Here is a 24,037-nt window from a genome sequence, read left to right on the forward strand (position 1 = left end):
CTCAATAAGTATTTGCCAAATAATACCGTAACTTTGCAGTGTTTGAGGTATGTAATTTTTGCTGGTTTGTCAAGATTGCCAGCTTATCAGGTGCCAGTGCAAACAAATTTTGAAGTTTTTTTAATACTCTGTTCTCTTTGAAATAAAGGCCAATGATCAATTTGCCTTCTCTAATACCTGCTAAACCTGTCTGCTAGCTTCTTGTGATTTCTACATGAAGATCCCTAAATCTCACTCTGCGTCGCAGTTTCTGAGGTTTATTCACCGTTAGAGTTAATATTTTGAGTCTGATATGGCTCTTCTTCAGAACTGAAAGATACTGGAAAAATGATTATTGTTTGTTGTTGAAGAATTGCAGGAGCAAATCAAATAGAACAGATGGTAAACATACCCATAGCTAAAAGCAAAGTGGGTGCTAATGGTAGTAGCAGGAGACATACAGTAGTTGTGCTGACATGTGGGGAGAGTGGTGATTAAATAGGTGTGCAAACATGGCACTAGGGTGGGGGTTGGCAGGAGACGGTAATCAAAATGGTGGTCAGTGTTTTGACTACTCCACTCTGCCAGGGTGTCTTATTTGCGTTTGGAACTCTCATTCACAAACAACAATTGATACTGCATTAATTGTTCATTTTCAATCTGAGATTGATACATTTCTGTTAACCAAAGGTATTAAGGTATGTAGGGGAAAAGGCAGGTTTAATGCAGTTAGATCACAGAGCATTCATGAACTCCTTGAACTGCAGGGCAGGCTCAAGATGTTAAAGGCCTAATTCTAGTGAAAAAAACAAGAAGAACTGATTAAACTACTTACTGCCAGGAGTATTTACTGGGAGTGCATCAGCTGTGAAGGAGGAGTTTATGCTTCAGCAGCTTTATAAAATAAACTCCCAAATTGACTGTATTTTTTTTAATAGTCCAATGTCAATACCATCTCAGTGAAGAGCAAGATATGTGGTTTTGCCTGCTATTTCCCTAATTTTCTGATCCCAACTAGCTCTCTGATGACATCATTTCTTATGTAGTAGGAGAATAGACTCAGCACAACAGCCATGTGAGAGAAATGTTGGGCATGAGCCAAAAAAAGGTGCAGGGATTGTGATGTGCAATTCACTTGCACCCATTAGCTCCAGTAGAACCAGCATGCCAACTGCAGGTTGGTGATAATCTTGGTGAGAGGCTGCAAAGGGGAAAGAAATCAAGAGAGGCTAGCACAAGCTCATACTCACCTATGCTACTTAAAGTTAACTAAAGTATAAACATTTTGGCTGGAATAGGTACTTAATCGAGATAATTTTGCCCTGGAGAAGTAACAAGATTGGCAGGACATGACAATGAACACATTCAACACTGGAAGCTCTAGAACAGAATGTGGACAGTGGAGAAAAGCTGTCTACTCCTGCAAACCTATGAGACAAACTTTGAGAAGGCACTGGGATTGGATAGTCAGTGTATCATGCACAACGTACCTCCCAAGAACCTGATTGCAGTATTGAAAGAAATTCAGCATCGTTTATGAGTTGTCAAGTTGACTGAATGCATTTTCAATGGACCACTCAACTGAATCCCGAGTCTTACACACTGCTCAACACATCAGAGCCCCATCACTCACCAGCATCATTCTCCCTCAATCACAACTCATGCTTAACATCCATAGCTTCAACTCACCATAATACAAGCAACACAGTTCCAAGCCACACGCCTTCACCTTGCACATACAGCCAGCTTCAACCATGCAGGCCATTTCGTTCCAATACATTGCTAGAAATTCACTGACAGACCTCCCTCTGATTTGCAAGACATGATGGCCTACAGACAAAGGTAGGAAGAATTAATCTGCAAGGGGCAGCCATAGCTGTATGTCTTTATTGCGGAAATCATGCTCTCCTCTCTCTCATTGGTGTAGCCATTGTCATGACTCACCATGACTCATGCATTGGAAATCAAGCCCCAATATTCCTGGAATCATCACAAATATGAAATAACCTAATCAAATGATCTGAAACCCTTAATTCACCTGAGTGACCAACAAAGAAGTCACTCATCAGGTTTCAGTGCTGAGCAAGAAAACAATTAATTAAATCTAAATTCTAACCAATGGCACAAAAGAGACATGAATTGCTAAATGAGAATTTTGGAACTTAAAGCTCTTTTTTACAAAAATCTCAACCAAAAATAACAGGCTCTCAAGGAGACAAGACACAAATATTATGGGATATGAAGAACAAAAAGCAAAGCCAGTGAAGCACAGTTCTGGCATTAGTCCCGATTACAGATGCCATTCTTCACTTCCAGATCCTTCTGACCCTTTGTGGAAGATCTGAGGTTTAGGCCACACCAATTCTCAACCTTTCATTCACTGGTTAAGGATTCTCGCTTTCAGCATCTCTGAAGGTGTTTCTTTTATTTCTCCACCCATAGATGGAAGAATGAAAAAGGGATATTTTTATCTTAAGGCTAGATGTTTCTATTGTATTGTTGAAACACAAAGTTGTAGTCCTGGGAACTAATCAAAAAGTCTTTTCTGCTTGGTACACTTGAACAAACACATGATCCTGGTTGATAAAAAAAATGTCAAAATATTGTTACTGGAGATATCTGCCCTGAATACATTCACACAGAGCCAATGTGTTTAACCTCCGCAACCACTGCTTGAATAGCCTAACAAAGCAGATACACACACAATGAGTTCAAATAACTTAATCTTTTTAAACTACCACATCTTCTTCCACTGTACTTTGTTTACAGAGTTGACTTTTAAGTCCACAATCCAAAACGTAAAATTGTCTTCACACCAGGACTGAGACCCTCAGGAATGGGGCATAAATCATCAAAGCGGACTGTTTGTGCCAATTCTTTTTCTCTCAATTCTCTGTCAATTTCATCAAATTCCCAAGCTGCGGATGTTCTAATTATGCACGTCTTGTTTCTCCACCCTACACCCTTTACAACCTCACCCTGGCGCCATTCTCCTCTCAGAGAAGACAATGACAGTGCAGTTTTATCACTGGACTAGTAGTCCAGAGACCCAGGCAATATTCTGGAGACTCAGGATGGAATCCTACCTCATTAGATGGTGGAATTTGAATCCAATAAAAATCTGAGATTAAAACTTTAATGCTGACAGTGAAACCAATGTCAATTGTTGTGACAAACCTGTCTGGTTCACTAATGACCTTACAGAAAAGAACTGCCATTCTTATCTGGCCTGGTCTAGATATGACTCAGTTGACTCTGAACTGTCCTTCAAAATGGTGTGGCAAGCCATCCCATTGTTTCAAATACTAAAACGGGGAAAATTTAATAATACTGGATGGACCACTTGGCCTCAACTAAGACGCTGGGAACAAAACAAGTCACATACGGCACTTTTGACCCTGCAGGTACCTCTTTAACAACAACTGGGGGAAAAACTGGGAGAGCTCTCTCATTGACTCTTCTATAGCCTGACGTAGTCACACTCATGTAATCGCAGCATACAGACAATTTCCCAGACACCACCATCACAATCTCTGGGTGTGTTGTGGCTCCCCAGCAGGACAGACCCAGAAGAGGTGATGGAACAGTAGGATACAGTTGCGAGGGAGTTGCCCAACATTGACTCTGGATCCCATAAGGTTTCATGGCATCAAGTCAAACATAGGTTAAGAGACCACCTGCTGATTAACACGTACTGCATTCTTCAGGTGATTAAATCAGTGCTCGTCCATGTTACACACTGCTTAGATGATGGAAAGGCTGCAGTATACACTGTGGTGGGATTTGAATATCCACCACCAAGAGTGACTTGGCAACATCACTATTGATTGAGCTGGTGAGGTCCTAAATGACATAGCTGCTAAACTGGGTCTGTAGCTATTGGTGAGGGAACCAGCAAGAGGGAAAAAGATGCTTGACCTCATCCTTGTCAATTACCCTGTCACAGATGCATCTGTCCATGACAGAATAGGAAAGAATTGCCACCCAGGTTGATAGGATTGTTAGGACGGTGTACATTATGTTAGGTTTTATTGGTAGAGGGATTGAATTTTGGAGCATGAGATCATGTTGCAGCTGTACAAAACTCTGGTCTGGCCGCACGTGGAATATTGTGTACAGTTCTGGTTGCTGCATTATACGAAGGATGTGGAAACATTGGAAAGGGGCAGAGGAGATTTACCAGGATGTTGCCTGGTATGGAGGGAGGGTCTTACGAGGAAAGGCTGAGGGACTTGACGCTGTTTTTGTTAGAGAGAAGAAGGTTGACAGGTGACTTAATAGAGACATACAAGATGATCAGAGGATTAGATAGAGTAGACAGTGAGAGCCTTTTTCCTGGGATGGTGATGGCTAGCATGAGGGGACATAGCTTTAAATTGAGGGGTGATAGATAGAGGACAGAAATCAGAGGTAGGTTCTTTACTCAGAGAGTAGTAAGGGCGTGGAATGCCCTGCCTGTAACAGTAGTAGACTCGGTAACTTTAGGGGCATTTAAATGGTCACTGGATAAACGTATGGATGATAATGGAATAGTGTAGGTTAGATGGGCTTCAGATTGGTTTCACAGATCAGCGCAACATGGAGGGCTGAAGGGCTGAAGGGCCTGTACTGCACTGTAATGTTCTATGTTCTATGTTCTATCACACAGACCTTGTGGAGACAAAATCCCACCTTCACATTGAGAGTACCCGCCATCATGTTCAGTGGCACTATCACCTTACCAAATGGGCTGGACCTCAAATAAATCTAACTGGGCATTCATTGGGTCCTGTGGGCCATCAGCAGCAGCAGAACTGAACTCCAATGAAATTTATATCCTCATTAACAGCGTATCCCACTCTACCATTGCCATCAAGCCAGGAGGTCAATCTTGGTTCAATGGACAGTGCAGCAGGGCATTCCAGGAACAGCAACCCGGCATACCTAAAAATGAGGCATCAACCTGGCAAAGCTACCAAACAGGAGGACTTTAGTACCAAGCAGTATAAGCAGAAGAATTAAGTGATTCCACAAGTGATCTAAGTTCTGCAGTCAGTGACACCTAATTGTGAATGGAGGTGGACAGTTAAACAACTCACAGGGGGAGGTGTTTCCACAAATATCCCCATCCTCATTGATGGGGGAGCCCAGCACATCAGTGCAAAAGATAAGAGTGAATCACAACAATCTTGAGCTAGAGGTGCTGCTTGGATGATCCATCCAACCTCCTTCAGAGGTCACCAGCATAACAGTCTTCAGCCAATTCGACTCACTTCACATGATATCCAGAAGCAGCTAGTGGTCCTGAAAACATAGTTATGAAGACTTGTATTCCAGAATTTGCCCAATACTTAACTAAGATGTTCCAGTGTAGCTACGACACTGGCCTCTATCCGACAGCGTGAAAAATTGCCCAAATATGTCCTGTACATAAAAATCAGGACAAATCCAACCCGGCCAATTACTGCCCCAACATTCTCCTCTCAATCATCGGTAAAGTGATGGAAGGTGTCATCAACAGTGTTATCAAGCAGCAGCTGCTCAGCCATGACCTGCTGAGAGATGCCCAGCTTGGTTTTCCCCTTCTGCCATTCAGCTCCTGACCACATAATAGCCTTGTTTCAAACATGAACAAAATTGAATTCCAGAGGTGAGCCTGACTGCCTTTGACATCATGGCCACATTTGACCGAGAGTGGCATCAGGGAGTCCTAGCAAAACTGGAATCAGTAGCAATTGGGGAAAGCTGTCCACTGGTTGGAGTTGTTCCTGACAAAAAGAAAAATGGCTGTGGTTGTAGCAGACCAGCCATCTCAGCACCAAGACATCACTGCTGGTGTTCTTCGGGGTAGTGTCCTAAATTTGACCACAGATATATAAAAACATGAGAAGTATGAACCCGAGTGTCTGTTTGGCTCTTTGTGCCTACTCTGCCATTCAATATGATCATGGCAAATTATCCAGTCCAGTTCAATTCCTGGTCGATGGTAACGTCCAGGATGTTAATATTAGATGATTTATTGATTGTTGAGCCATTGAATGACACAGGTGATGGATTAATTCCCTTTCACTGGAAATGGTCATTGTCTGGCACTTGCATGGCATGAATGTTAGTTGCCACTTGTCAACCTAAACGTGGATATTTTCCAGATCTTACTCCATTTGTATATTCACTGTGGAGCTGTGAATGGTACTTGACACTGAGCAAACATTGGCAATCATCCCAATTTCTGGCATAATGTCAGAGGGAAGGTCAATGTCGAAGCAGACAAAGATGATTTGGGGAATGCTACTTAACATGTGACTGCCCATTTCAACAGTCAACAATACTCACATCCCAGCGATGAATAAAGAAAAAAAAATCTTCTCAATATCTGCACAAAAGACCTCAGCAATACAGTATAATAAAGTGTGAAGCTGGATGAACACAGCAGGCCAAGCAGCATCTCAGGAGCACAAAAGCTGATGTTTCGGGCCTAGACCCTTCATCAGAGAGGGGGATGGGGTGAGGGTTCTGGAATAAATAGGGAGAGAGGGGGAGGCGGACCGAAGATGGAGCGAAAAGAAGATAGGTGGAGAGGAGAGTATAGGTGGGGAAGTTGGGAGGGGATAAGTCAGTCCAGGGAAGATGGACAGGTCAAGGAGGTGGGATGAGGTTAGTAGGTAGGAGATGGAGGTGCGGCTTGGGGTGGGAGGAAGGGATGGGTGAGAGGAAGAACAGGTTAGGGAGGCAGAGACAGGCTGGACTGGTTTTGGGATGCAGTGGGTGGAGGGGAAGAGCTGGGCTGGTTGTGTGGTGCAGTGGGGGGAGGGGAGATTTTGAAGCTGGTGAAGTCCACATTGATACCATTGGGCTGCAGGGTTGCCAAGCGGAATATGAGTTGCTGTTCCTGCAACCTTCGGGTGGCATCATTGTGGCACTGAGGCCCATGATGGACATGTCATCTAAAGAATGGGAGGGGGAGTGGAAATGGTTTGCGACTGGGAGGTGCAGTTGTTTGTTGCGAACCGAGCGGAGGTGTTCTGCAAAGCGGACCCCATGCCTCCACTTGGTTTCCCCAATGTAGAGGAAGCCACACCGGGTACAGTGGATGCAGTATACCACATTGGCAGATGTGCAGGTGAACCTCTGCTTAATATGGAAAGTCATCTTGGGCCCTGGGATAGGGGTGAGGGAGGAGGTGTGGGGGCAAGTGTAGCATTTCCTGCCGTTGCAGGGGAAGGTGCCGGGTGTGGTGGGGTTGGAGGGCAGTGTGGAGCGAACAAGGGAGTCACGGAGAGAGTGGTCTCTCCGGAAAGCAGACAAGGGTGGGGATGGAAAAATGTCTTGGGTGGTGGGGTCGGATTATAGATGGCAGAAGTGTCGGAGGATGATGTGTTGTATCCGGAGGTTGGTAGGGTGGTGTGTGAGAACGAGGGGGATCATCTTTGGACGGTTGTGGCAGGGGCGGGGTGTGAGGGATGTGTTGCGGGAAATGTGGGAGACGCGGTCAAGGGCGTTCTCGACCACTGTGGGGGGAAAGTTGCGGTCCTTGAAAAACTTGGACATCTGGGATGTGCGGGAGTGGAATGCCTCATTGTGGGAGCAGATGCGGCAGAGGCGGAGGAATTGGGAATAGGGAATGGAATTTTTGCAGGAGAGTGGGTGGGAGGAGGTGTATTCTAGGTAGCTGTGGGAGTCGGTGGGCTTGAAATGGACATCAGTTACAAGCTGGTTGCCTGAGATGGAGACTGAGAGGTCCAGGAAGGTGAGGGATGTGCTGGAGATGGCCCAGGTGAACTGAAGGTTGGGGTGGAAGGTGTTGGTGAAGTGGATAAACTGTTCAAGCTCCTCTGGCGAGCAAGAGGCGGCGCCGATACAGTCATCAATGTAACAGAGGAAGAGGTGGGGTTTGGGGCCTGTGTAGGTGCGGAAGAGGGACTGTTCCACGTAACCTACAAAGAGGCAGGCATAGCTGGGGCCCATGCGTGTGCCCATGGCCACCCCCCTTGTCTGTAGGAAGTGGGAGGAATCAAAAGAGAAGTTGTTGAGGGTGAGGACGAGTTCGGCTAGGCGGATGAGGGTGTCGGTGGAGGGGGACTGGTCGGGCCTGCGGGACAGGAAGAAGCAGAGGGCCTTGAGGCCATCTGCATGCGGAATACAGGTGTATAGGGACTGGACGTCCCTGGTGAAAATGAGGTGTTGGAGGCCAGGGAATTGGAAGTCCTGGAGGAGATGGAGGGCGTGGGTGGTGTCATGGATGTAGGTAGGGAGCTCCTGGACCAAAGGGGAGATTCACACTTTATTATCTTGGATTCTCCAGCATCTGCAGTTCCTATTATCTCTGAAGCAATACAGTATCCTGGATTCACAGCTAAATCCACAGAAATACCTGTCTGTTCCTCCATCTGGCGAATTCCCTATCATTATTGCTTTACACACACACCCATACCCACACATGTACACATACGTGCACATGTACATGTACACACACACACCCATTCACACATACAAAAACACACACTAACATGTATACACATACATACACACGTACACATACATGATGAAGGATCTAGGCCCAAAACATCAGCTTTTGTGCTGCTAAGATGCTGCTCGGCCTGCTGTGTTCATCCAGCTCCACACTTTGTTATTACATGTACATATACACATGTACACATACACAGACTCATTCACGCACACTTACACAAACACACGCTCATACACATGCACATACATACACACATGTACGCACACATAGGTGCGCTTACACAGCTTGGCCACTTGGATTTGACAACAGGATAAAGAGACTATTGTTATTGTAATTTGATTTACAGTGTGGTATTTTTGAGGTGTAAATTAGGAAGAGGTGTTTGCCGTATTTTATCAGAAACTAAGGAGCTCGGTTCGCCATAAACAACTGCAACTCCCAGTGCGAACCATTTTAACTCCCCCTCCGATTCCTCAGACGACATGTCCGTCATGGGCCTCCTGCAGTGCCACAATGATGCCACCCGAAGGTTGCAGGAACAGCAACTCATATTCCGCTTGGGAACCCTGCAGCCCAATGGTATCAATGTGGACTTCACAAGCTTCAAGATCTCCCCTTCCCCCACTGCATCCCAAAACCAGCCCAGCTCGTCCCCTCCCCCACTGCATCCCAAAACCAGCCCAGCCTGTCTCCGCCTCCCTAACCTGTTCTTCCTGTCACCCATCCCTTCCTCCCACCTCAAGCCGCACCTCCACTTCCTACTTACCACCTCATCCCGCCTCCCCTCCCTACCTCCCCACCTATACTCTCCTCTCCACCTATCTTCTTTTCTCTCCATCTTCGGTCCGCCTCTCCCTCTCTCCCTATTTATTCCAGAACCGTCTCTCCATCCCCCTCTCTGATGAAGGGTCTAGGCCCAAAACGTCAGCTTTTGTGCTCCTGAGATGCTGCTTAGCCTGCTGTGTTCATCCAGCTCCACACTTTATTATCTTGGATTCTCCAGCATCTGCAGTTCCCATTATCACTGAAGTTTGACTGGCTTTCCTTTCACATGCTTTTATCTCTTGGACTATATCAGTTTAAAATGAGATGAAACATAGACAGTTGTGTATTAAAGGAATACTCCATTGTTCAGCATGTTCAAGGCTGAGACAGAAATTTGAACTCTCAATAAATCAAGCAGACATCCAGCAGAGAATTAGGTTTCAATGGCAGACACTTAAGTGTGCAATTTCTATCACCACAATGACAATGCAAAAATGCATACCATTTGCATTGCCTGTAATGTTGAAGGATTTCCTTTTATGAGGTTGACAACTGGAAAGAAGCCAGTGTTACCCACGTCACATGAATGAATAATATCTATTAGATATAAGAGGTGGTTGACAGTGAGGAGGAAGGTGTTAGATTACTGACGGAGATAAGATGAGCAGATCAGTGGCAGATGGAATTTATCCCTGATAAAAGTGAAGTGATGCAATTTGGAAAAAGGAACAAGACCACGGAGTAGTCAATGAATCGGAAGACACTAGGAAGCTCAGAAGAACTGAAGGACCTTGGGCTGCTTGTCTACAGATCCCTGAGGTGGCAGGGCAGGTTAATGGGGTAGTTAAGAAGGCATACAGACGATTGCCTTGATCAGTCATGACGTAGATGATAAGAGAAGCGAGGTCATGTTAAACTTGTAATTAGGCCACTGCTAGAGTATTGTGTACAGGATGTGAGTTTGCTCGCTGAGCTGGAAGGTTAGTTTTCAGACTTTTCGTCACCATTCTAGGTAACATCATCAGTGAGTCTCCGACAAAGCGCTGGTGTTATGTCCCGCTTTCTATTTATCTATTTAGGTTTCCTTGGGTTGGTGATGCAATTTCCTGCATTGGTGATGTCATTTCCTGTTCTTTTTCTCAGAGGATGGTAGATTGGCTCCAGATCAATGTGTTTGTTGATGGAGTTCTGGTTGGAATGCCATGCTTCTAGGAATTCTCGTGCGTGTCTCTATTTGGCTTGTCCTAGGATGGACGTGTTGTCCCAATCAAAGTGGTGTCCTTCCTCATCTGTATGTAAGGATACGAGTGATAGTGGGTCATGTCGTTTTTTGGCTAGTTGATGTTCATGTATCCTGGTGGCTAGCTTTCTGCCTGTTTGTCCAATGTAGTGTTTGTCACAGTTCTTGCAGGGTATTTTGTAGATGACGTTCATTTTGCTTGTTGTCTGTATAGGGACTTTTAAGTTCGTTAGCTGCTGTTTTAGTGTGTTGGTGGGTTTGTGGGCTACCCTGATGCCAAGGGGTCTGAGTAGTCTGGCAGTCATTTCGGAAATGTCTTTGATGTAGGGAGAGTGGTTATGGTTTCTGGGCCTGTTTTGTCTGTTTGGGTTTGTTGCTGAGAAATCGGTGGACTGTGTTCATTGGGTACCCGTTCTTTTTGAATACGCTGTATGGGTGATTTTCTTCTGCTCTTCGTAGTTCCTCTGTGCTGCAGTGTGTGGTGGCTCGTTGGAATAATGTTCTAATACAGCTTCGTTTGTGGGTGTTGGGATGGTTGCTCCTGTAGTTCAGTATTTGGTCCGTATGTGTTGTTTTCCTGTAGACGCTGGTTTGAAGTTCCCCATTGGCTGTTCGCTCTACTGTGACATCTAGGAATGGCAGTTTGTTGTTATTTTCCTCCTCTTTTGTGAATGTTATGCCAGTAAAGGGTATTATTGATGGTCTTAAAGGTTTCCTCTAATTTGTTTTGTTTAGTGATGACAAAGGTGTCATCCACGTAGCGGACCCAAAGTTTGGGCTGGATGATTGGCAGAGCTGTTTATTCGAGTCTCTGCATTACTGCCTCTGCTAAGAACCCTGATATCAGAGATCCCATGGGTGTACCGTTGGTTTGTCTGTAGGTTTTGTTATTGAAAGTGAAGTGGGTGGTGAGGCATAGGTCCACTAGCTTGATGATGTTATCCTTGCTGATGAGGTTGGTGGTGTCTGGTGTATGTCTTTGGTTCTTCTAATAGTGTAGTCAGTGTTTCTTTGGCCAGGTTGATGTTGATGGATGTGAACAGGGCTGTTACGTCAAAGGAGACCATTATTTCATCCTCTTCTATCTTGGTGTCTTTGATGGTGTTCAGGAATTCTTGGGTGGAGCGAATGGAGTGGTGGGAGTCTTATTGTAACTGTATAAGGTGATGGTGAGACCACATCTGAAGAACTGTGAACACTTCTGGCTGCCTTATTTATGTAAATATATAATTTCATTGGAGGCAGTTCAGAGAAGGTTAACTAGGATGATTGTAGAATCATAGAAACCCTAAAGTGTGGAAGTAGGCCATTCAGCCTATCAAGTCCACACTGAGCCTCCAAACAGCATCCCACCCAGATCCACACCTCCCACCCTATCCACATAACCTGCATCTCCCATAGCTAATCCACCTAACCTACACATTCCTGGACACTGTGGGGAAATTTAGTGTGACCAATCCACCTAGCCTGCACATCTTTGGATGGGGGAGGAAACTGAAGCATCTGAAGGCAATCCATGCAGACATGGGGAGAATGAACCCTAGAATGCAGCAACTGTCTTTTGAGCAAAGGTTGAATGGATATGGACTCTATACGTTGGAGTTTAGAAGAATGAGAGGTGGTCTAATTGAAACATTCTTAAGAGGCTTGGCAACGTAAATGCTGAGATGATGGTTCCTCTCATGGGAGAGTCTGGGACCAGAGTTAGGAGGTGCCAATTTAATACTGAGATCAGGAGGTATTTTTTCTCTCAGAGGGTTGAGAGTCTTTGGAATGCCCTTTCCCTGTAACCCTTGATTTCCGTCCTGATCAAGAATCTATCTCTCTGTCTCAGCCTTAAATATACACAAAAACTCTGCCCCCACAAGTCTCTGTGGTAAGCTTGTCATTCCCTGTCTCATGCTGAAGGCTACAGGGAACTAGTTAAGATGTGAGAGGAGGAAGGGAGGTGTAGGCACTAACCAATCCACCCATGGGAGCAAGTATCAGGGGAAAACGTTTGGAAACCTGATGTAGGTTTCAATCTCAACAACAATGACTCAGCAAGAATCAGTAGAAATCAATCAGCAGCAGACTTGAAAGTAGTTAATAATTCTTTCAAACAGCATCAGCAGGGAATTCCCGACTGCTGATACCCATGTATCCAGCAGTGCATAAGAAAGGGTGTTTGCTGAGGCATTGAAATGGCAATGATGGAGTCAAATCAATATTACACACTCAGGGCACAATCCATCTATTTTCACAATGCCGGCAAGTGTTCCCAAATGTCCACACTGCTCAGACCTGGCTCATAAACCTAAATATGCAAAATAGTGCATGTAAAACTAAACATTCAGGTACTCAGCTGAATCTCGCAGCCTGTCATTTCAGTTTTTTTTATTTTTTTCTTGGCAGCTGCCCCGCAGGCAAAGCTAGCACATATTACACACCATTAGCTTCCTGATAAACACCGTCTTAGATGTTTAGGAAGTGGTTGGTAACACATCAGAACAGTAGGACAGAACAGTGTGTCATAGAGTCAAAGAGATCTACAGCACAGATAAAGGCACATTAATCTATTAAGACTGCGCTGGTCAAAAACAATCACATAACTATTGTAACTCACTCAGGGATAGTAAGAACTGCCAATGCTGGAGTCAGAGGTAACACAGTGTGGAGCTGGAGGAACACAGCAGGCCAGGCAGCATCAGAGAAACAGGAAAGCTTACGTTTCAGGTCGGGACTCTACACTTAACTATTGTAATCCTGTTTTCCAGCACTTGACCTATAGAATTAGCATGCAAGTCTCACACAAGACGGTCTTTTAAAAATGGAGTACACGTAACTCTTTGAACAAATATCAAGTAATGACCACACCTGAACATTAGCGACAGTAACACAACACACTTAAACATTTAAGTACCCATGTACCTGATCTTGTCGTATAGCATTACAAAATGCCCAGACAGAAACACATATTGTGCTTCTGAATGAACAGATTCTGTGGTGATTAATGACTCAAGCTGGCATATAGTATTATCACACAGGTATAATTAGCATCTAAAGAAATAAAGACTTTGCCTGACAAGTAGCATGGAAAAGGTTTATTGAGTTCATGTGATGTTTCTATGGTGAATGCACCACTTTGAGATGAATGGTGAAACAACATCAGTGTAGAATGTTTGCATAGTCTCAGTGGCAGGAACTACAGACCTTCAACACAGAAGTAGCACTATAGTTGGGAGGGAGCCGGGGGAGTGAAAGAAATATATAAAAGAGGTTCCACTTAAGATCATCTATTTCTCCAATATCATTTTGTGCCAGCAGCATATGCCTTAGCTATAGCCCTTCTGGGGAAGATGACTATGGAAACCAATTCATTTGCTGAAGTAGAAAATGGAAATGGTGATCTTGGGAGTCTTGTTGTCAGTCCCAATGTATTCTTGGTATACGGCAGTGTGTCCAGTATGTTAGGGCGTACTCTGTCCTCCTGTGGTTGTCTGTTTAGTAGGCATCTGCAGATGAAGTTGCGGGGATGTCCATTTATAGTGAGGATTTTATATAGGTGCTCTTCCTCTTTCTTGCGTAGTTCCAGAGTGTTTCAGTGTGTCCTGGCCCATTTAAATAGTGCCCTAATGCAGCTTTGTTTGTGGGCATTAGGGTGGTCGCTGTGGAATTTGAGGATTTGATCAGTATGGGTTGCTTTTCTTTATACTGAGGTTTGGAACTCCCATAACCCGTGACAGGATTGGACAGAGTCAGCATGGACTTATGAATGAGAAATCACGCATGACTATCTACCCAATTCTTTGAGGATGCAAATAATAGAGTTGTTTTAGTTGTACTGGAACAGTTTGGCTAGGGGTGTGGCAAGTTCTGAAGAACAAATCCTCAAAGCTACTTCTGGGATGTTGTCAGAGCCTATAGCTTTGCAAATATCCAATGTTCCCATTTCTTGATATCACATGGTATGAATCAAAATGGCTGAAAACTGGCATCTGTGACACTGGGATCTTTGTAGCTTTACAAGATCTTAGGTTCAACTATAATATCAACTTCTCTTAGACATGATAGCCTGTCACGAGAATCAATGACAAGCGAACTTTAACTGTATTCTTTTATCTTCATCTGTATCCAAATCTGTGTGATAGTGAAAGATGAGTGAGTGGGCGTTTTTGTTTTAATCAGGGTACATATGTGATAATAAATAACCTTGATTTCAAACTCACAAAAAGCTTGTTGTAAATTATTCAAACAGGAAAATCTGTCTGCGGGTAAGAAAATATATATCACTTACATACATGTACAACAAAGCACATTTTTATTCTGTTTTAACTACAGGAGGTGCAATGTGGTGTTGATTGGTTGGTAGATTGTTAGTCTTCTACAACATATTGTAATCTTTTGATTTAACCTGTTTATCTCTGCACATACATGTATATAATTTACAATTTGTATATTGAGATTTAGTTTTTAAAATGATCTTAATTCTAGTTCTGTTGAAATCGTATAAAAGAACCACTGCCTATCAGCTCTTGTTTGGAGACACTTTATCCTGCTGTAAGTTTTCTTTTAAATTCACTGTGATAGCTTATTGGGATACTTCCTAATTCTTTTCTAAGCGAGTGAAAATGTGAAATGTTCAATTGGATTAAACAGAAACCTGGTTCTAGACCACCTCAATTATTTTGAAACAGTAACAGAGTCTGTAGTTTGAAATGAAAAAATTTTAATAAAACCCTTTCAATTTCTTTGCACCTGCTGATACATCTTGGGCCTAATGTGTATGCTGCTGTTGCTATAGCTACAATATCTTTGAAATGTCTGTTAACTGAATGGCTCTCTTGTGCATGATTCAAAACAGTTCACCGTCATTGTTGGCAATTTATTGGAATGAGTGTCCAATTTAACTTTAATTTTCATAGAGACCTCTTTGTGTAGAAGCTATTTATCCCGATTCTCATCTGTTTCAATTGCACACAACGTAGTTTGACTAATTCTAGGTAGCATCAGTAGCGAACAGGAAGCATCGCCTCAACGGGAAATGGTCAAGGGAGAAGACATAGGAGTACGAAACAAGAGGTGGCCATTTGGCTCTTCAAGCCTGCGCTGCCATTTAATAAGATCCTGGCTGATCCGATTTTAACCCCAAATCTACATTCCTGCATACCGCTGATATTCTTTTATCCCCATGATAATCAAGAATCAATCTACCTCTGCCTTCAAAATATTTAAAGACTTTGCGTCCACTGCCTTTTGAGGAAGGGAGTTCCATACACTCAAGACTCGGGGTGGGGGGGTAGTTTCCTTATTTCTATCTTCAGTGGGTGATCCCTTATTTTTGAAACTATGACCCTTTGTTCTAGGTGCTCCTACAAGACGAAATGTCCTTTCAATATCTATCCCGTCCATTCCTTTCAGGACTTTATGCATTTCAATTGAGTCACCTCTGGTAAAAGAAAACACCAGAGGATACAGGCTGAGTTTGTCAGTTTTTTCTTATAAGGTAATCTGCTCTTTCCATCCTAGTCCAGGTAGCCTTCTCTGAACTGCTTCCAACACATTACACACTATTCCAGATGCGGTCTCAGCTATGTCTTGTACGTTGGAAGCATAATCTTATAGCGACTCTTGCATTCAATTCCACACACAATAAACGACAATGTTCTATTAGTTTTTCCTGATTACTTGACGTACCTGCATACTAACCTTCTGCGATTCTTGCAGGAGAACACACAGATCTCCCTGCAACTCAAAGCTTTGCAACCTCTTGTCATTTAGACATTATGACTTTTTAAATTTTCTGCCAAAATGAACAATTTCATACTTTACCACATTGGGCAAAGACATGGCAAATGGAATACATTCACTTAACCAATCTACTTCCCTTTGTAGGCTCCTTATGTCCTCTTCATAATTCACTTTCCCATCTTTCTTCTGCCTTTTAGCAAATTTAACTATCAGAGCTTGGGTCCCCAGTCCAAACCATTTATATAAATTGTAGAGTTTAGGGCCTTGAGGCTTAACACTTATCATATAGCCAGACTGAAAAAGACCTATTTATCCCTACTGTCTTCTACCCATGCTGATATGCTATGCCTCAACACAGTGAGTTTTTATTTTCCATATAAATCTTTGACATGCACCTTATGAAATGTCTTTAGGAAAGTTAAATACAATATACCCCCCAGTTCCCCTTTACCCACAGCACAAGTTACTTCTTCAAAAATCAATAAGTTACCTTTTGACAGTGGTGTCAGCTTTGTCTGATTATATGCTAGAACTAGTACTTTACCAGTGACAGATATCAAGTTAACTTTCCTGCTTTCTGCTTCTTCATTTTGAATAAACATTCGATACTTTCCACCTGAAAGGAACCTTCCTGGAATCTGATGAGTTTTGGAAAATTAAAACCAGCACATCAACTCTTTCACTAATTACTTCTTTTAAGACCCTAGGATGAAATCTTTCAGATCCAAAGACTTGTCAACATGCAAATACAAGAATTTTCTCAGTGCTATTTCCTTGGTACTTGTAATTTTCTTGAGTTCTCCTTCCCTTTACACTCCTGATTTACAGCCATTTCCAGAATGTTATTTGTATCAGAGTCATAGAGCTGTACAGCATAGAAACAGGCTCTTCAGTCCAACTTGTCCACACCGACCAGATATCCTAGATTAATCTAGTCCTGTTGCCAGAATTTGACCCATATCCCTTCCTATTCAAATACCCATCCAGATGCCTTTTAAAAGTTATAATTATACCAGCCTCCACCACTTCTTCTGGCAGCTCGTTCCATATACACACCACCCTCTGGGTGAAAAAGTTGCCCCGTGGATCTCTCTTAAATCTTTTCCCTCTCACTTTAAACCTATGACCTCTAGCTTTTGACTTCCCCACCCAAGGGAAAAGACCTTGTCTAGTTACCCTATCCATGCCCCTCATGATTTTATAAACCTCTATAAAAAGACAATGTTGCCAAGGAGAATACTGAGTTACAGGCTATTTGACTATACGGGATTGAGGTTCATAAGGAGGACACGTTATTTATTTTCACACTTTCCAGAATTGCTAAATCTGTACTGGATGGGATTTAGCTTGGATTCTCTGGGAAGCCAGGGATAAGATTGCAGAGCCTTTGGTTTTGATGTTTATGTAATTGTCTACAGGAATAGTGCTAGAAAACTGGAGGATAGCAAATGTTGTGCCCTTGTTCAAGAAGGGGAGTAGAGATAACCCTGGTAATTATAAACCAGTGAGCTTTACTTTGGTTGTGGGTAAAGTGTTTGAAAGGATAATAAGAGATATGATTTATAATCATCTAGAAAGGTATAATTTGATTAGGGATAGTCAACACGGTTTTGTGAAGGGTAGGTCGTGCCTTACAAATCTTATTGAGTTCTTTGAGAAGGTGACCAAACAGGTGGATGAGGGTAAAGCAGTTGATGTGGTGTACATGGATTTCAGTTAAACAGTTGATAAGGTTCCCCATGGTAGGCTATTGCAGAAAATACAGAGGCATGGGATTGAGGGTGATTTAGCAGTTTGGATCAGAAATTGGCTAGCAGTAAGACAGAGGGTGGTAGTTGATGGGAAATGTTCATCCTGGAGTCCAGTTACTAGTGGTGTACTGCAAGGATCTGCTGTTTGTCATTTTTATAAATGACATGGATGAGGCCATAGAAGGATGGGTTAGTAAATTTGCAGATGACATTGAAATTGGTGGAATTGTGAATAGTGTGGAAGGATGTTGCACGTTACAGAGGGACATAGATAAGCTGCAGACCTGGGCTGAGAAGTGGCAAATGGAGTTTAATGCAGAAAAGTGTGAGGTGATTTACTTTGGAAGGAGTAACAGTACTGGGCTCATGGTAAGATTCTTGGTAGCGTGGATGAGCAGAGAGATCTTGGTGTCCAGGTTTATTGATCCCTGAAAGTTGCCACCCAGGTTGATAGGGTTGATAAAAAGGCGTACAGTGTGTTAGGTTTTATTGGTAGAAGGATTGAGTTTCAGAGTCATGAGGTCATGTTGCAGCTGTACAAAACTCTGGTGCAGCCGCACTTGGGAGTATTGCGTACAGCTCTGGTCGCTGCATTATAGGAAGGATGTGGAAGCATTGGAAAGGGTGTGGAGGAGATTTACCAGGATATTGCCTGGAACGGAGGGACAGTCTTTTGAGGAAAGGCTGAGGGATTTGAGGCTATTTTCGTTAGAAGTTTAAGAGGTGACTTAATAGAGACATACAAGACGTTCAGAGGATTAGGTAGGGTGGACAGTGAGAGCCTTTTTCCTGGGATGGTGACGGCGAGCACGAGGGGACATAGCTTTAAATTGAGGGGTGATAGATATAGGACAGATGTCAGAGGTAGGTTCTTTACCTTAAGAGTAGTAAGGGCATGGAATGCCCTGCCTGCAACAGTAGTAGACTCGTCAACTTTAAGGGCATTTAAATTGTCATTGGATAAACGTATGGATGATAATGGAATAGTGTAGGTTAGATGGGCTTCAGATTGGTTTCACAGGTCGGCACAACATTGAGGGCCGAAGGGCCTGTACTGTGCTCTAATGTTCTAGGAGGTCACCCCACAGCCTTTTACGCTCCAGGGACAATAGTCCAGCCTATTCAGTATCCTTTCTAGTGCAGACTGATACAAAGTATCTGCTCAATTCATCTGCCATCTTTTTATCCTCCATTATTAATTCTCCAGACTCTCTTACAGTAATAACTGTTTTCGCAATATCTGAAGAAATGTTTTCTTTTTTAACATTTCTCTAATGTTCCAATCTTTCCCTTCTCATTAATATTTTTGTAATTCTTTGCTATTTTTAAGATATTCTGCCCCCTCTTTGGCATGTCACCCCTCTTTGCACGCCACGTCTTTTCTGAGTTTGATACTATCTTTGACTTCTTTTAGTTAACTGTGGATAGCAGGTTCAAATTTTTCTTATTTTGTGGAACGTATCTATTTCAGCACTTTCAGCATTCTCTTGATGGATGAACAAAAAATTATTTTTGATAACAATCCATAAACATCTACCTCCATTCTTAGCCTGTGAGGCAAACCCATTGGGAAGATACCAAAATGGTCCATGAAGCTGTTTTGCTCACAGTAAATACACTTAAATACAACTTTCAGCATTAATAAAAAATGGATATTTTTGGTTTTATAATTGCTGGAGTTACAAAAGCATTCACTTTCTTCCATTATGGTCCAGTTCAGAGACGTCAGGAGAAAATTTGGAGAGAAAGAGTTCCTTTGCTTCCAGAGGAGACTTGCCAAAAACACATACGTTGTTCTTTTTAAAGAACAACGTGAGTTATGTAAGTTTAAAAAAGAATTGGGTTAGTGGCCTCAAAATTGTTCAGGCACAGATGGAGCTATTTTTTAAATGCGTGATAGCTGAATGGAAGGCAGTCCTATAAGTTTAAGAAAGGGTGTATTAGTATGCAACATCCAGGAGGTTAACTTATTCAATTTTCTAATTTGCTTCCTTTAAGAAGGACGGGAATAACACGGATACTTGATGAAAACCAATCACTTCTCAATCTTGAGATGTTGCAAGGGATTAGAATTCTAGGTAAGAGGGAGATGCAAGTTAAATTTAATTCCAATTCATCTTCCAACACTGCTTCAAGAATTCAAGGACTGAGACTTCATATTAATTGTTCTCACCAGAAAACAATTCTCATTCATCTTTTGAAATTGTTTCTGCAAGAAACAGAGATTTATCTTAATTGGAAAAAATCCAATAGATACTGATGGAAAAGTGACATATTTATAAAATCAGATTATGATAAATAATACATCAAAGAAAACATCTTCATTCAGATCTTTTGGACTAATGATAGGTGTTTCCTTCTTTGTCCAACTTACCATAAATCCAATTATTACCATTTGTGGATATTTCATATATCTGTAATTTAGTCTGTCATTTATTTATATTTCATTTTCATGTGATTTTCAAAGCTAGCAATGCATGCAGCAACTGGAGTAGGCTAACTTCAGTTTACCAAGTCAAGCTACCAAATTTTAGTCATACAACCCCCTAAATGAGTTTTTTGCTTCTGTCTTTACGAAAGAAACAAACTTTGTAGTGAATGAAACCTTTGAAGAGCAGGTGTGCATGCTGGAATGGATAGAGATAGACGAAGCTGATGTGCTGAAAATTTTGTCAAACATTAAGATTGACAAGTTGCCAGGCCCGGATCAGATTTGTCCTCGGCTGCTTTGGGAAGCGAGAAATGCAATTGCTTCGCCACTTGCGAAGATCTTTGCATCCTCGCTCTCCACTGGAGTCGTACCTGAGGACTGGAGAGAGGCAAATGTAATTCCTCTCTTCAAGAAAGGAAATAGGGAAATCCCCGGCAATTATAGACCGGTAAGTCTCACGTCTGTCGTCTGCAAGGTGTTAGAAAGGATTCTGAGGGATAAGATTTATGACCATCTGGAAGAGCATGGCTTGATCAAATACAGTCAACACGGCTTTGTGAGGGGTAGGTCATGCCTTACAAACCTTATCGAGTTTTTTGAGGATGTGACTAGAAAAGTTGATGAGGGTCGAGCTGTGGATGTGGTGTATATAGACTTCAGTAAGGCATTTGATAAGGTTCCCCATGGTAGGCTCATTCAGAAGGTCAGAAGGAATGGGATACAGGGGAACTTAGCTGCTTGGATACAGAATTGGCTGGCCAACAGAAGACAGCGAGTGGTAGTAGAAGGAAAATATTCTGCCTGGAAGTCAGTGGTGAGTGGAGTTCCACAGGGCTCTGTCCTTGGGCCTCTACTGTTTGTAATTTTTATTAATGACTTGGATGAGGGAATTGAAGGATGGGTCAGCAAGTTTGCAGACGACACAAAGGTCGGAGGTGTCGTTGACAGTGTAGAGGGCTGTTGTAGGCTGCAGCGGGACATTGACAGGATGCAGAGATGGGCTGAGAGGTGGCAGATGGAGTTCAACCTGGATAAATGCGAGGTGATGCATTTTGGAAGGTCGAATTTGAAAGCTGAGTACAGGATTAAGGATAGGATTCTTGGCACCGTGGAGGAACAGAGGGATCTTGGTGTGCAGATACATAGATCCCTTAAAATGGCCACCCAAGTGGACAGGGTTGTTAAGAAAGCATATGGTGTTTTGGCTTTCATTAACAGGGGGATTGAGTTTAAGAGTCGTGAGATCTTGTTGCAGCTCTATAAAACTTTGGTTAGACCGCACTTGGAATACTGCGTCCAGTTCTGGGCGCCCAATTATAGGAAAGATGTGGATGCTTTGGAGAGGGTTCAGAGGAGGTTTACCAGGATGCTGCCTGGACTGGAGGGCTTATCTTATGAAGAGAGGTTGACTGAGCTCGGTCTCTTTTCATTGGAGAAAAGGAGGAGGAGAGGGGACCTAATTGAGGTATACAAGATAATGAGAGGCATAGATAGAGTTGATAGCCAGAGACTATTTCCCAGGGCAGAAATGGCTAGCACGAGGGGTCATAGTTTCAAGCTGGTTGGTGGAAAGTATAGAGGGGATGTCAGAGGCAGGTTCTTTACGCAGAGAGTTGTGAGAGCATGGAATGCGTTGCCAGCAGCAGTTGTGGAAGCAAGGTCATTGGGGTCATTTAAGAGACTGCTGGACATGTATATGGTCACAGAAATTTGAGGGTGCATACATGAGGATCAATGGTCGGCACAACATTGTGGGCTGAAGGGCCTGTTCTGTGCTGTACTGTTCTATGTTCTAACATGAAAACAGGCACTTCGGGTCCAACTCTATAGTGGCGACCAGGTTTCCTAAACTGAACTAGTCCCATTTGTCTGCATTTAGCCCATAACTCTTGAAACCTTTCCAATCCACGTACCCATCCAAATGTCTTTTAATTGTTGTAACCGTACATCCCTCTACCACTTTGGCTCATTCCACATAGGCACAATTCTGCGTGTGGAAAAAATTGCCCCTCAGGTCCCTTTTATATCTTTCCTCTCTCACCTTAAACAAAAGCCCTCTAGTTTTGAACTCCCTCTCGCTGGTGAAAAGACTTTGGGTATTCACTTTATCTATGCCTGTCATGATTTTATAAAGCTCAGCTTCCTAAGTGCCAGGGGAAGAAATTCCAGCCTATCCAGCCTTATAATTCAAACCCTCCAGTCTTAGTAATATCCTTGTAAATCCTTTTATACCCTTTGCTGTTAAATAACATCCTTCCTATAGAAGGGCGACCAGTCTTATATGCAGTACTCCAAACGTGGCCTCATCAATATCTCGTACAACCATAACAATACGTCCCAACTCTGGTACTCAATGCTCTGAAGAAGGCAAGTGTGCTGAATGCCATCTTCATCACCCTGTCCACCTGTGACACCACTTTCAAGGAACTGCATCCCTAGGTCTCCCTGTTTAACAACACTCCCCACAGCCCTACCATTAACAGTGCAAGTACTGCCTTGGTTTGTTTTACCAAAATGCGCCACCTTGTATTCATCTAAATTAGACTCCATCTACCATCCCTCAGCCCATTATTCAACTAGGCCAAAGTCCCATTGCACTCTTTAGGTAACCTTCTTCACTATCCACTGTACCACCAATTTTGGTGTTATCCACAAACTTACTAACCATACCTTCCATATTCTCACCCAAATCATTTATATAAATGATTAATAACAACAGACCCAGCACTGATCATAGGATTTCAGTCTGAACAACAACCCTCCAACACCACCCTCTGTCGCCTACCATCAAGCTAATTTTGTATCCAATTGGCTAGCTCTCCTTGGATCATATGATCTAATCTTACTAACCAGTCAACCATGTGGAACTCGCAGAGGAAGGAAAGGCAAGGGCTGTTTCTACGGTTATCTCAAATTGCATTTGCATTACCTGCTTCCTTCAAATCAAGATCAAATATTCTCTCATTGAAACCAGAGTGAGAGCCAATTTGCTGAGTCATTCACGATCACCTTGTTTAACAGGTTGCTTGTTCCATGGGATGTTTCTTAAAAGAAAGCTTAAATCATCATTCTTTAGAAAAATTGCACTTTTGTAAATATTATTCTTCCACCTGGCATTTGGACACCTAAATTGCATGCAAATTCCTAAACATAATGTCATGAAACATAATACATGACATTCATTCACATTTGAAAAAGAGTTGACTTATTAGGGGTTGTCAGCATGGCTGTGTGTGGGGGAAAAAGTCATAATTTTTTTTTGAGTTTTTTGAGGAAGTGACAAAGAAGATTGATGAGTTTAGGGTATTGAATGTCAACATGAACTTCACTAAAGCATTTGACAGGGTCCCTCATGGTAGGCTAGTCCAGAAGATTAGGTCACATGGGATCCATGGTCAGTTGGTGGCAAGTTGGATATAAAAAGACACAGGGTTGTTTCAGAAGTGTGTTTCTCTGGCTGGAGATCTGTGACCAGGGGTATTCTACAAGGATCAATGCTGGCACCTCTTGTTGGTAATATATGTAGGTCTGATTAGTAAGTTTGCAGAAGACATGAAAATTGGTGGAGTTGTGGATAGTGAAGTTTGTCAAAGGATGCCACAATGTAGATCAGTTGGAAAGATGGCTGGAGAAGTGGCAGATGGAATTTAATCTGGATGAGCGTAAGGTGATACATTTTTTGAGGTCAAATGTAA

At 42.8% G+C, this 24,037-nt stretch overlaps 1 long non-coding RNA gene across 1 annotated transcript in view; it reads left to right on the forward strand.

Annotated features, from left to right (window-relative positions):
• The window catches only part of LOC125456455 (uncharacterized), a 61,637-nt gene that overhangs the window by 19,697 nt on the left and 17,903 nt on the right, over window positions 1-24,037 (forward strand). The gene's annotated exons all lie outside the window — the stretch shown is intronic.

This window comes from Stegostoma tigrinum, chromosome 8, assembly GCF_030684315.1.
Source record: "Stegostoma tigrinum isolate sSteTig4 chromosome 8, sSteTig4.hap1, whole genome shotgun sequence".
Classification (NCBI taxonomy): Eukaryota; Metazoa; Chordata; class Chondrichthyes; order Orectolobiformes; family Stegostomatidae; genus Stegostoma; species Stegostoma tigrinum.